This window comes from Nematolebias whitei, chromosome 18 (genome assembly GCF_014905685.2).
Source record: "Nematolebias whitei isolate Nwh7 chromosome 18, NemWhi1, whole genome shotgun sequence".
NCBI classification, from domain to species: Eukaryota; Metazoa; Chordata; class Actinopteri; order Cyprinodontiformes; family Rivulidae; genus Nematolebias; species Nematolebias whitei.
In genome coordinates this window covers 1,597,715-1,612,329 of record NC_056515.1, presented here as the reverse complement: position 1 = coordinate 1,612,329, position 14,615 = coordinate 1,597,715, and positions in this window count along the sequence as shown.

Below are 14,615 nucleotides of genomic sequence, written 5' to 3'. Positions count from 1 at the left end.
TACAACTTTCACTGGAGCGGTTTGCAGCCGAGTGTGACACGGCCGGGATGAGGATCAGTTCCTCCAAATCTGAGGCCATGGTCTTGAGCCGGAAAAGGGTAGAGTGCCCTCTCCGGCTCGGGGAGGAGGTCCTTCCCCTGGTGGAGGAGTTCAAGTATCTCGGGGTCTTGTTCATGAATGAGGGGAAAATGGAGTGAGAGCTCGATAGGTGGATAGGCGCAGCATCTGCAGTAAAGCGGGCGCTGCACCAATCTGTCGTGGTGAAGAGAGAGCTGAGTCAAAAGGTGAAGCTCTCAATTACCTGTCTAAATAAAGGTTGAATGAATTTACCGGTCGATCTACGTTCCTACCTTCATCTATGGTCATGAGCTTTGGGTTGTGACCGAAAGAACGAGATCTCGGATACAAGCGGCCGAAATGAGTTTTCTCCGCAGGGTGTCTGGGCTCTCCCTTAAAGATAGGGTGAGAAGCTCGATCATCCGGGAGGAGACTCAGAGGAGACCCAGGACACGCTGGAGGGACTATGTTTCTGGGCTGGCCTGGGAATGCCTCAGGATTCCCCCGGAGGAGCTGGCCCAAGTGGCTGGGGAGAGGGAAGTCTGGGCCTCCCTACTTAGGCTGCTACCCCCGTGACATAAATAAAGCGAATAAGCGAAGAAAATGGATGGAAGGATGTTAACCTGTTATGATTGTGGTTTTGGGTTTGAAGGAGTTTTTTCTCTCTCTAAAAACACCTAGAAACATTTTGACCTGGCAAATAGCTTTGTTTTCATATTTGGTATGTTCATGTTTATGTTATTAGAAATACTTTAATTGTTAGAACGCTGCCGTTAGAAAGTGCCTTTTTAATGTATTGAACATTGTTTATATAAAACAGTACCTTCAAATTTTCTAAACATCTTTAAGTCATAATTCAATTTGCGCATACTAATGAGATTAATTGAGATAAATCAGAAAAATATTTGAGAATAATCGCAATTAAAAATGTTAATCTTTGACGAGCATCCACTCCTGTTTCCTGGAATATCTCGCAAAAAGATCTGGAGCTCTCGACCGTGACCTCTAAGTGACTTTAAAACTGTGTTGGACTCCTGGCAACAACCAATGCAGGCATGTTCCTGTTTTTAGTTTCTTAAATCACCTTATAATCGAGCTGATTTTTTGCTAATATTCCTCTTGATTGTCCTTTTGGTTGATATTTTGTTTTGATTTGTAAATTCCAAAACGTTCAATACAAAAACAGCTGGACTTTATTTGTGTTTTGATGTGTCCATCCATCCATCCATCCATCCATTTTCTTCCGCTTATCCGGGGTCAGGTTGCGGGGGTAGCAGCCTAAGTAGGAAGGCCCAGACTTCCCTCTCCCCAGCCACTTGGGCCAGCTCTTCCGGGGGAATCCCGAGGCTTTCCCAGGTCAGCCGAGAAACATAGTCCCTCCAGCGTGTCCTGGGTCTTCCTCTGGGCCTCCTCCCAGTGGGACGTGTCCGGAACACCTCACCAGGGAGGCGTCCAGGAGGCATCCTAAACAGATGCCCAAGCCACCTCAACTGGCTCCTCTCGACGTGGAGAAGCAGCGGCTCTACTCTGAGTCCCTCCTGGATGATCGAGCTTCTCACCCTATCTCTAAAGGAGAGCCCAGACACCCTGCGGAGAAAACTCATTTAGGCCACTTGTATCTGAGATCTCATTCCTTCAGTCACAACCCAAAGCTCGTGACCATAGATGAGGGTAGGAACATAGATCGATCGGTAAATTGAGAGCTTCGTCTTTTGACTCAGCTCTCTCTTCACCTCGTCAGACCTGTACAGCGCCTGCTTCACTGCAGAAGCCGCACCTATCCGCCTATCGATCTCACGCTTCATTTTTCCCTCATTCGTTAACAAGACCCCAAGATACTTGAACTCCTCCAATTGGGGTAGGACCTCCTCCCTGACCCAGAGAGGACACTCTACCCTTTTCTGGCTCAAGACCATGGCCTCGGATTTGGAGGAACTGATCTTCATCCCGGCCGCGTCGCATTCGGCTGCGAACCGCTCCAGCGAAAGCTGAAGATCACAATCTTATGAAGCCAATAAGACCACATCATCTGCAAAAAGCAGAGACGAAATCCTAAGGCCACCAAAACAGATCCCCTCAACACCTTGGCTGCGCCTTGAAATTCTGTCCATAGAAATTATGAACAGAGTCGGTGACAAAGGGCAACCTTGGCGGAGTCCAACTCTCACCGGGAACAAGCCCGACTTACTGCCAGCGATACGGACCAGGCTCTGACACCGGTCATACAGGGACCTAACAGCCTGTATCAAAGGGCCCGGTACCCCATACTCCCAGAGTACCCCCCCACAGGGTTCCCCGAGGGACGCGGTCGGACGCCTTCTCCAAGTCCACAAAGCCCATGTAGACTGGTTGGGCAAACTCCCACGCACCCTCCAGGACCCTGCTGAGAGTGTAGAGCTGGTCCAGTGTTCCATGACCAGGACGAAAACCGCACTGCTCCTCCTGAATCCGAGGTTCAACTATCTGATGGACCCTCCTCTCCAGAACCCCCGAATAGACCTTACCAGGGAGGCTTAAGAGCGTGATTCCTCTGTAGTTGGAACACACTCTACGGTCACCCTTTTTGAATAGGGGGAACACCACCCCGGTCTGCCAATCCAGGGGAACTTCCCCCGATGTCCACGCAATGTTACAGAGTCGCGTAAGCCAACACAACCCTACAACATCCATAGCCTTAAGGAACTCCGGGCGAATATCATCCACCCCTGGGGCCTTGCCACGAAGGAGCTTTTTAACCACATCGGTGACCTCAGCACCAGAGATTGGAGGGCCTGACCCAGAGTCCCCAGGCTCTGCTTCCTCAGTGGAAGACGTGCCAGTGGGATTGAGGAGGTCTTCCGTCTCACAGGAGACTCTGCCAGACATTCCCAGCAAACCCTCATAATATGTTTGGGTCTGCCAGGTCTGACCGGCATTCTCCCCCACCATCGGCGCCAACTCACCACCAGGTAATGATCAGTGGACAGCTCTGTCCCTCTCTTCACCCGAGTGTCCAAGACATGTGGCCGCAGATCTGATGAGATGATGACAAAGTCGATCATCGAACTGCGGCCTATGGTGTCCTGGTGCCAAGAGCACATATGGACACCCTTATGCTTGAACAAGGTGTTCGTTATTGACAAATCCCTGACGAGCACAGAAGTCCAACAACAGAACACCACTCGGGTTCAGATCAGGGGGGCCGTTCCTCCCAACCACACCCCTCCTGGTCACAATACCATTGCCCACATGAGCATTGAAGTCCCCCAGCAGAACAAGGGAGTCCCCAGGAGCTGCACTTTCCAGTACCCCCTCCAAGGACTCCAAAAAGGGTGGATAATCTGAACTGCTGTTTGGTGCATAAGCACAAACGACAGTCAGAACCCATCCTCCCACACGTAGGCGGAGGGAGGCCACCCTCTCATTCACTGGGGTGAACCCCAACACACAGGTACCAAGTTGGGGGGCAATAAGTATGCCCACTCCTGCTCGGCGCCTCTTAACAGGGGCAACTCCAGAGTGGAAGAGTGTCCAGACCCTCTCAAGGAAACTGGTTCCAGAGCCAGAGCCATGCATAGAGGTGAGTCCGACTATTTCTAGCCGGAACCTCTCAGCCTCACACACCAGCTCAGGCTCTTTCCCCACCAGTGAGGTGACATTCCACATCCCAATAGCCAGCTTCTGTAGCCGAGGATCAGACCGCCAGGGTCCCCGCCCTCGGCCACCACCCATCCCACATTGCACCCAACCCCTTTGGCTCCTTCCACAGATGGTGAACCCATGGGAAGGGAGACCCACATCTCCTCTTCGGACTGTGCCCGGCCAAGCTCCATGGGTAAAAGCCCAGCCACCAGGCGCTCGCCCGTGTGCCCCACCTCCAGGCCTGGCTCCAGAGTGGGGACCCGGTGACCCACGTCTGGGCAAGGGAACATTAGTCTATTTGTTTTTCTCATCATCGGGGTCTTTGGGCTGCACTTTGTCTGGTCCCTCACCTAGGACCTGTCGGCCATGGGTGACCCTACTAGGGGCGTAAAGCCCCTGACAGCATAGCTCCTAGGATCATTGGGACACTCAAACCCCTCCACCACCGTAATGTGGCAGCCCAGGGAGGGGCTTTGTTTTGATTTGTAAAAAAAAAAAAGAAAAAAAAAAAAGAGAGAAATTTACATTTGTATGCCTATGTCTATTTTATAACTGTCTATTGTTGTCTTTGTTATTCACTGGTCTCATCACTCTTTGTTAAAATCAGGTCTCTCTTGTGAATGAGTCCCCGAGGCTCAATGGGATTAACCTGTACAAATAAAGGTTGAATGAATGAATTAAATGTTAAATATGAATATTTCTATATTTCTCACCACAGTAATGTTGTTACAGTAGTTGTAAACACCACTTTAACTTAAATACTTAAGAAGTAAACATTTTTAATGATTTAATAATGTATTATTATTTATATTATTTTAATAATAATTTAATTTCACATTAAAAGTTACAAATGTTGTCTTTGGTGCCTGTTTATTTTCCAACTATATTAGTGTGTGTGAATGACAGGCATCAACTTCAAACACTTTGTAGAACAGTGCTACATCCAGTTCTTTATATTAGTTGACCTGCACTTCTGCCACATTCAAAATGGCGGACGCTGCGACGTATTGTTCGCTGCCACGAGCCAGCCCACTCAACGTGGCGTCTACCTATATATGTCTATGGTCACATGATGACGGGGACAGAATTGGGTGCAACACCGTGTCTGCCCGAGGTAAGCTAACAAACAACTGAACCGACAACATTTATAAACTGCAGATTTTCTACAAATATTTAGACTTTATTAAGAAGCTAAACTTGTTCTAAAGCACCAAACAGCACAGAAGCTAAACAAACACAGAGTGATTTAAATGTTTTATTTTATTCAAACTTGATTCATACAGGTCTCATTTACAAGACACCATAAGTACAGACAATAAAACTTCAACAAGCAATTAAAATAAAAAGTGTTGTTGTGTAAAAACAATCAAATGGAGGTGCACGGGGCCACGTGACTAGTTTTAACTTTGATTTCATATTTTAGTTTCATTTTGTTTCAAACTGACCTGCTAAATGTGCTGTTTCTGTACAAAACACTGAGATAAAAGAAGAAAATTAAAAATGTCATGTTTGACTTGAATATAATTTAATTCATATTAAACTTTGATTTATGGTTTTTAGAATTAGTGTTCTGTTAAGAAAACAAATAAATTTAAGACAAAAACTTAAAAGCTGGAAAATGTTGAGATAACTTGAAGCAAAATAATTAAAAGTAAATATTATATTTATTATAATAAAATGCCATCCCAAAAATCCCGTAAAAAGACTTTCTTGTAAAAAGGAATCATTAATATAGTTTGCCAGATAGGGTTTTTATTGTGAGTTTTGTGATCAGAACCTCAGATTGGTCCAAAGTCCAACTTTTATTGTCTGGTTGTGTTGGCTGTTTATTAATTTTAAAGCAGAACTTCGGCTGCAAGAAACAAACTTTGTTCACGCAGCTGTTTTCATACAACACTTGATCATTACATTCTGCATTTAAATGTCACGTTTACTGCAGCACAAAACTCCTAAAGCTTGAAACCAAAACTCTTTAAATTCATTCAGGTTGACTGAAAAGGATCAAATTGTTTTACAGACTGTTCCTTTGAGATTATTTTCATTTTAAAACCATATAAAACACTTCTATTTTACACCGTGTGTGCTGCTCTGAAGGCTGGTTTATATTCAGTGGGAAGCCTCGTGTCTTGCAGTGCTGTGTGACGGAACGTGTGTACTTCTTTTTCAAATGGACTTTGCCCTTTAAGGCTGCACTGATGGGTCTCAGCCAGTGTTGCCAGGTGAGAAATGTAGGATTATTGTACTAGAAACATAAAATTATCACATTTTGAGGGAAATGATCGTACACCCATCATAACCAGAATAACAAATCTATTAATGCACTATAGTAGTGATGGGACTGCTTCCAGACCGGCTCTGCTTCTTCTTCTTGTCTTATATTCTTTTCCTCACTCATGGGGTGGGTGCAGTGGACTATTCATCCAATCATGGCCGTTGTTCTGAAGCAAACGCATACACGTCACTCATAGGTAACATTTAGAAAAGCACGATTGGCTGGAATTTTCAGCTATATAAGTACAGTCCATTTGAATGTCCAGAGGACCAGATTGAACTTTTTTAGATTTTTCTACCTGGATTATTGCACATGCATCAGGATATTATGTTGAACACATTGCCTCCGATCTGAGAGATAGTTAGAGAACCAACCAATGGTGTGATCTGACAAACCAATTTCTGAGAGTTTATGACACAAGATGTTCTGATCCACAGTGTCAGAATCTTTAGACAGGTGTAAGAAAAGTGCAGCACAATAATCCTTAGCATCCAGTGCTTCAACAACGTCATTAAGAACCTTCAGTGAAGCAGTGGTTGTGCTGTGTTGTTTCCTGAAACCAGATTGATGTGGAGGTAAGATGTTAAATGAGTCCAGGTCATTTTTGATTTGAGAGTTTATCAGTTTTTCTAGAACCTTGGCTAAAATGCAGAGTTTAGAGATTGGTCGATAGTTGTTCAGTGAGGGGGGGTCTCCTCCCTTCAGCAAAGGAAGAACAAAGGCTGTTTTCAAGTGTCTGGGATGGAGTTTTGTCTTATGGAGAGATTGAAGATGTGGGTCACAGGGACTGTGATGATATGAGCAGCCAGTCTTAAGAAATAAGGTGGAAGTTCATCTGGACCTGCAGATTTTTTAAGAGTCTAGACCTTTTTAACAGTTTATTGACCTCACTGACTGAGAATGGAGAAAAAGAGAAGGTGTGATTAACTGAGGATTGACTTGTAGGAGGGATTTGATTTGTAGAAGTTTGGTTATTAGGGGAAGTGGCTGATCTTCCATTAGTAACTGTGTCAAATAAAGAACTAGAAGCAACAAAATGTTTGTTGAAACAGTTCAGGATCTCGTGCTTATTTGACACAGGAGCAGAGTTAATGAGAAGTTGTGATGGGAGGTCAGATGATTGGGGGGTGCCTGAGAGAGATTTGATGGTTTTCCAGAATCTGTTAGGGTCATTTAGATTTTTGGAGGTCTGAGATAAGAAATAGTTGCGTTTTGCTGCTTTAACAGCAGTTGTGCATTTATTCCTCATCTGTCGAAAACTCAACCAATCAGTGTCTGAGTCAGATTTTCTCGCTGCAGCCCAAAGATGATCTCTTCTGTGCAGGAGGTCAGCTAGCTCTGGAGTAAACCAGGGGCTGTCTCGTCCCTTTATTCTGAACTGACGAAAAGGAGCATGTATGTTCAGGAAATAAATGAAATTATTATGAAAATAGTTCCAAGCAGAGTTCACGTCATCAGTTAACAGAATACGATGCCAGTGAAAGTGAGACAGATCCCAGAGGAATGACTGTTCACAAAAATGTTTCAGATCCCTTTTTTTGAATTAATCTGGGCTTAGAAGGTGGAAGTTTAATATCTCTCAAAGCCACTGTCACACAATGATCACTCAAAATGTCAGTGAATACACCTGTACCAGGGAATTTGTGAGGCATATTTGTTAGAAACAGGTCTACGATGGAAGATTTTTCAGGACAGTTTTTGTTTGGTCTAGTGGGAGAATCAATGAGTGTTGGGTCAGATTAAGTGACAGGCAACATTCCTTGAATTTATCACGGGGGGGGGGGGGGGGGGGGGACTTAACCTAGTCAATGTTGAGGTCTCTGCCAAAAAGATCTCTTTGAATTTTAAATTTCCATGGAATTTTATCAGGGAGGACAGAGCCTCAGGTGTTGCTGATTGGGGACGATAACAACCCACTACAGATAAGATCTGGCCTCCATTCAAAGTGATGTTTACAGCTAAGGCCTCAAACTGGTTTGGGATTGTTTTAGCAGACACAAGACTAGAAACCAGAGAATCTCTGATGTAAATAGCGACTCTCCCCCCCCCCCTTTTTTTTTGACAATCACAGCAATAGATGTTAAATCCATTGATTACCAGGTCATTATTCAGTACAGATTTGTTGAGCCAGGTTTCAGAGATGAAGATTACATCTGCCCCAGAAGAACTGACCAGAGTTTTCAAGGCATCAAGTTTTTTTCAGAAGGCTACTTGCATTTACATGCAGAAAATGAAGTACTGACGTGTTTTTAAAGTAATTTGGTGTGCTGTCATGAGTGGGGGATCCAGGTTTGGGCTGAATCCCTGAGAGCAATAACAACATTATTATCAGACATTTTCTTGAGTTTTTCGTGACTGATGTGTAATTATAGGAGTTCACAGTGTGACAATTAGCCCCCATAATCAAACCATGAGAAACATTAATGAAGACGTGATCATTCAGAACCCAAAAACAGTGAAAGTTGCAGTGATGGGCAGATCCAGGTGTATTAACAATATTCAGTGACTCCAGATAGTCTGAGAACTGAAAATAATGGCAATAATATGAATGGTGCAGAAAAGTCTCAGACCATAAAACATCACAAATCAAATGGGCAAACAAATCCGACGAGGTGGCCCAACTGCAGTTTGAGTTGGGCTGAGGGGGGCTCCAGCTCACCTGCGAAGATGGATGGATGCTCCCATGAGAAACAGAAGCTTGGTCCAGAACCAACAGGCAGAAAGAGATAATTTGTAGCAAATAGCAGAGCGAGCTGCCAGAAAGCGAGCTATCAGAAAATCCTCCTGAAATGAAAGGCATGGTCCTAGCTCATTTCAGGTCAACAGGGGACAACAACGTGATCAGGAATAAAAATTATTTATTATCCAGGTGAGTTTGGATGGAGGCCTGCAGCAACTCCGATGCAAACTCCGGACTTCTCTCGAGCACCACACAGCGCTGCTCCTCCGCGCTTCACTCCGCGCTTCACTCCGCGCTTCACGCCGCTTCTCTGCACGTCACCCTGCTCATCTGCTCCTCCTCACCCCACAGCATGAGAGGCCACCCCCGGCGAAAAACGACAAGACTGACCAGAGAGGCTGAAGTCGTCACTGGTCCGGTTCTGCTCCAGTCCGGCTCAGGTACTTCACAGCATGAGGGGCTACCTCCGGCGAACAATGATGAGACTGACCAAAGAGGCTGAAATCGTCCCTGGCCTGGTTCTGCTCCGGTCCGGTTCCGGCGGTGCTTCAAAGCATGAGAGCGTCTCCTCCAGGCGAACTCAACGATTGCCACGGAGATGGACAGTCCTTTGTTTAAAGGTAACAGGCTGCTCACTGAGGCTGAGGCCGGCTCTATTCTGGACAAAGTCCCCCACAGCCAACTTGGTCTGGTTCTAGTTCTATTCGGGGACACAGGTACACTTCCCACACACCAAATGAAGACACCATGAGGGGCCAGTCCAACAGAAAGCCAGCGAAAAAGCCAGCAAAATACCACCCTGCGATTCTTGTCGGAACCAGATAGAACCACAAAGGTCAAGTGACCAGTGGGGTGGGAGCAGCCGATCCTGGACCGAAATAATTTTTTTGGACAGTCCCGTCCGGCTCTCTGAGTCACTGAACACCAAATTCGGTTGGAAGGGGGACCAACTTTAGTCTGGTTCATAAAACAGGTCAGTTTGATGATAAAAGACTACAGAGGAGCCGGGGGGGGGGGGGGGGGACCGTCCATCAGCTTACCGGAACCAGAAGTCACACATGTACAGACTCGCTTTTGTGTGCCACATGCAGAAGTACTGGAGCGCAGAATCATTATCCACAACTTGGGGGCTGTTTACACGGCGCATATTTTGAGTGAATCTGCTCTTTTCTCTCTGCGGAGCTGCACTTTTCCTGTAGCCTAATTTTAACAAACTTAAAATGATGACATCTGCAGTGCCGATGCATGTCAGGTGCATGGTCACTCAGGTCCGCGCTGCTCTCAGCTGGCCGCACAGCAGAGGACTGCTCTCTAGCGCAATATTGTTTTTACATGAGAAACATAAGTAGAAAAAATATAACTTGACAGCTTTTTAAATATATTTATAATTTTGTATGTAGGCAACTTGGGTCTAATTATTTTGCAGGTTCATTGCTGAAGAAATGAAGCGGACGACCTGGCGCAAACTGAGCCAGCTGTATATGCGCTTTTTATTTTGTTCACGTTTGTGCAATTCTTATTAATATATTTTTGATAATTTTTATTGTTTTTTTTTATCCCTCCCGTTATTGTTGTATAGTAAGCTAAAAGGCTAGGTTAGCTTCGAGCTCCACTACAGTCATATTTTAATAACGGGTTCTCTCTTTTTTGAGCTACTTGACAGATATGTGACAGAGGTACTGTATAAAGATGGTTTAATCAGTGACATGTGTTAGGAGTGCGCGGGGAACCCAGATGATATGAGACCCAGAACGAGGCAGACACAGGGGAAATACAAAAGAACAGTGTTTATTATGTACAGTGAGTTGAATAACATCCACAGGCTGCTTCTCTGAGGCTCCTGGAAAGAGGGACGACAGGTTAATAGTTGTCCAACGGGGCAAGGCCACAGTGATTTGTTAAATGAGCGTTTGTCCTTACAGTCCAAACCCGAAGAGGAGAACTGGTCCTTCAGTCCAAGGAGAGCGAGCAGCAGAGGGAAATCCAACAAGGGTCCAAAGGGGAACGAGGAAGGCTGGCAACTGGAGGCAAAGAGGCACGAGGAATACCTGACAGGCCAAGGGATCCAGATCAGGTCACGAGGGAATCCAAAAAGCACGAGGAACCAGGAAACTGGAAAAAGAGCAAAAGGTGAACAAATTCTTTTCACCAAGACATTTGCCTCACAACAGTACTATACCATAAGAGGTGATATGCTCCAGCGTTGAGTCACACCGGACTGCAGCCTTAAGTAGATGGAGAGGCTCATCAGGCTGATGGCCGCCAGGTGTTGGTAATCAGCGGCCATCAGCAAGGCAGGCTGCAGGCAGTGGGACCCTTACAGTACCACCCCCTCAAGAATCGCCACCTGGCGACCTGAGGCGCTTCTCGGGGTGGTCTCTGTAGAACCTGGAAATTAAACTAGGATAAAGGACCTGGGGATACATGACCTCTCCTCAGGACCGTACCCCTCCCAATCGACCAGGTATTGGAAGCCCCTACCCCTGCGTCTCACGTCCAAGATGGAACGGACGGAGAACGCAGGGTGGTTGTCGATCAGGCGAAGCGGCGGAGGGAGGTCAGATGGAGGACACAGGAGACTGAGAGAGACAGGCTTCACCTGCGAGACGTGGAACGTAGGATGGATGCGCATGGCCCTGGGGAGCTGGAGGCGGACCGCAGAGGGATTGATGATACGGGTGATGGGGAAAGGACCAATGAAGCGGGGGGCCAGTTTGCGATGGGTGTCCCACAGCTTAATGTCCTTGGTGGACAGCCAAACTTGCTGGCCGACCTGGTAGGCGGGCGTCTCTGAATGGTGGCGGTCAGCAAACCGTTTTGCCTGGGCTGCGGTCCTAAGGAGGGCTGCTTTGGCCTGGCGCCAGATGCGACGGCAACGCCTGAAGTGGTGCTGGACGGATGGGACCGAACAGTCTGTTTCTGAATCAGGGAACAAGGGGGGATGGTAACCTAAGGAGGCCTCAAAGGGGGACATGCCAGTGGCAGAGGAGCGGAGGGAGTTATGCACATACTCCACCCAAACCAAGTGCTGGCTCCAGGACGAAGGGTTAGACTCGACCAGGCAACGCAGTGTGGACTCCAGCTCCTGATTGCAGCGCTCGGCTTGTCCGTTAGCCTGGGGATGGTAACCAGAGGTGAGGCTAACGGACGCCCCGAGCGACTTGCAAAAGGAGTGCCAGACCTGGGAGATGAACTGCGGGCCTCGGTCAGAGACAATGTCTGATGGGATCCCATGGAGCCTAAACACATGGAGAGTGAGTAAGTGGGCAGTCTCAAGGGCAGAGGGGCGCTTAGGGAGGGGAACAAAATGAGCGGCCTTAGAGAAGCGGTCGACCACCGTGAGGATGGTGGTGTTGCCGTCAGATGGTGGAAGGCCGGTAACGAAATCAAGGGCAATGTGGGACCACGGGCGACTAGGGGTCGGGAGGGGGAGCAGAGGGCCAGCCGGGGGTTGAGTACCGGACTTGTTTCTGGCACAGACAGGGCAGGCAGAAACAAAGTCCTTGATATCAGAGTTCATTGATGGCCACCAGAAATGGGTCTTGGTGAGGGAGAGCATGCGGTTGACTCCAGGGTGACAAGAAAGATTATTACCATACCAATTTATTTATATAGCACTTAAAACAGCAACAAGGCCAACCAAAGTGTTGTACAAAAGAACACAAACATGCACAGCAGACAGGAAAACATAAAATAGAAATATAGATACAAATAGCAGCAGAAGCTAACTAAAATGGCCAACAGAATAGAGAACAGACCGGGCCAAAACAAATCACACCGAGTTAAAGGCAAGCGAATAGAAGTGGGTCTTCAAGCGAGACTTAAAGACTGAGAGTGTGGGAGCCTGCCGGACACTCAGTGGCAACTCATTCCACAGTCGTGGACCTGCAACAGAGAAAGCCCTGTCACCCCTGAGCTTACGACGGGTTTCTGGGACTGAGAGAAGCATCTGGTCTGCTGACCTCAGAGAGCGCGGTGGGACATATGGCTGCAGAAGATCAGTGAGATAGGATGGGGCGGAACTGTTCAGTGATTTAAAAACATAGATGAGAATTTTGAAATGGATCCGAAGGTGAATGGGTAGCCAGTGCAGGGAGGCCAAAACAGGCGTGATGTGCTCTCTATAGCCTGTACCAGTTAAAAATCGGGCTGCAGCATTTTGGACCAGTTGTAGATGAGCAATGGAGGACTGACTGATTCCAAACAGAAGTGAATTGCAGTAATCAAGCCTAGATGTTATGAAGGCGTGGATCACTGTCTCAAGGTTCTTTTTGGAGAGTATAGGCTTCAGTTTAGACAGCCGTCTCAGCTGAAAAAAACAGGATTTTACCATCATGTTTACGTGACTGTTGAGTTTTAAGGACGGGTCCATTATCGCCCCCAGATTAGTGACCTTTTGTTTCTCTAGTGGGGCTAGAGAGAAAAGGTCAATGTCATGGTTCATGAGTGAGCCACTGGGATGGAACAGCATGACTTCAGACTTCTTCTCATTGAAGCTTAAGAAGTTTAAAGCCATCCAGTCCCGGATGTCAGCCAGGCAGTCAAGAAGAGGCTGAATAGAGCGTGTGCCTTTGTGCCTCAGGGGGAAGTAAATTTGGCAATCATCGGCGTAGAAATGAAAGGGTATGTCGTGTTTGTGAAAGATAGCACCTAGTGGCAGCAGGTATAAAGAAAAGAGAAGGGGACCGAGGATGGACCCCTGCGGTACCCCCCACTGGAGCGCTGTCGATGCCGAACTAGAATCTTTGATATTGACACAGAAGGTTCTGTCAGATAGGTAGGACCCAAACCATTTAAGGGCTGACCCTGTGATGTCCACCCACTGCTCCAGTCTAGAAATGAGGATCTTGTGGTCGATGGTGTCAAAAGCAGATGTAAGGTCCAATAGGACCAACAGCACAGAATCACCTGCGTCTGTGGAAATGAAAATGTCGTTAAAAACCTTCAGTATAGCAGTTTCAGTGCTATGGCGAGATTTGAAGCCAGATTGCAATAACTCTAGGATAGCGTGATCCCCCAAAAACTGTTTCAACTGAGACTCCACAATTTTTTCCAGTAGTTTAGAGGTGAATGGGAGTCTGGAGACAGGCCGGAAGTTGGACATGACTGAGGGGTCAAGGTTAGGTTTTTTCAGGAGGGGCTGGACAGCAGCATGTTTAAAAGTCTTTGGCACCACACCTGAGGATAAACTGCTATTCAGAATAGCGAGGATAAAAGGACCCAGGGTAGGAAAAACTTCCTTTAGTAGTCGAGGGGGGACCACATCAAAGGGGGAACCAGATGGTTTCATGCTGCACATTACCTGCTCCAGAGAGGACAGAGAGATGGGCTCAAAGTGGTCAAACACAGCCACACACTGAGATGGGATGGACAGATCATGAGCTGGTGGAGAAATGAGTGCCCGGGTGTTTGCCACTTTTTCTAAAAAGAAATGGAGGAAGTTTTCACAAAGCTCAGTTGAGGCTTCCAAAGGTGAAGGCTCACTGAGGTGTAGAACTGAGTTCAGGGTGGAGAAGAGAACTCGGGGGTTGTGGGAGTTGGAGACAATTAAATCAGAGAAGAATTTACATTTGGCAGCTTTAACGGTTTTCTGATAGTGACTCCAACTCTCCCTTAACATTTGAAAAGACACTTGGAGCCTGTCCTTAGGTGCACAGTCATACATGAGCAGAGTGAACATGGGGAGGGCTCAGCACACAGCCCTGAGGGGAGACAGTCCTGAGGATTATGGTGGAGGAGAAGAAGTTGTGGATCCTCACAGACTGTGGTTTGTTTGTTAAGAAGTCTAGGACCCAGCTGCAAATGGAGGGGCTTAGTCCTAGTGTGAATAGTTTGTCCATCAGGGTTTAGAGGATCATGGTATAGAAGGCAGATGTGAAGTCTACTAAGAGCATACAGACTTAATAGTCCTTCTGCTCCAGGTGGGTGAGAGCAGTGTGGACCACAGAGGAGATGGCGTCTTCTGTTGATCGATTCTCACGGTAT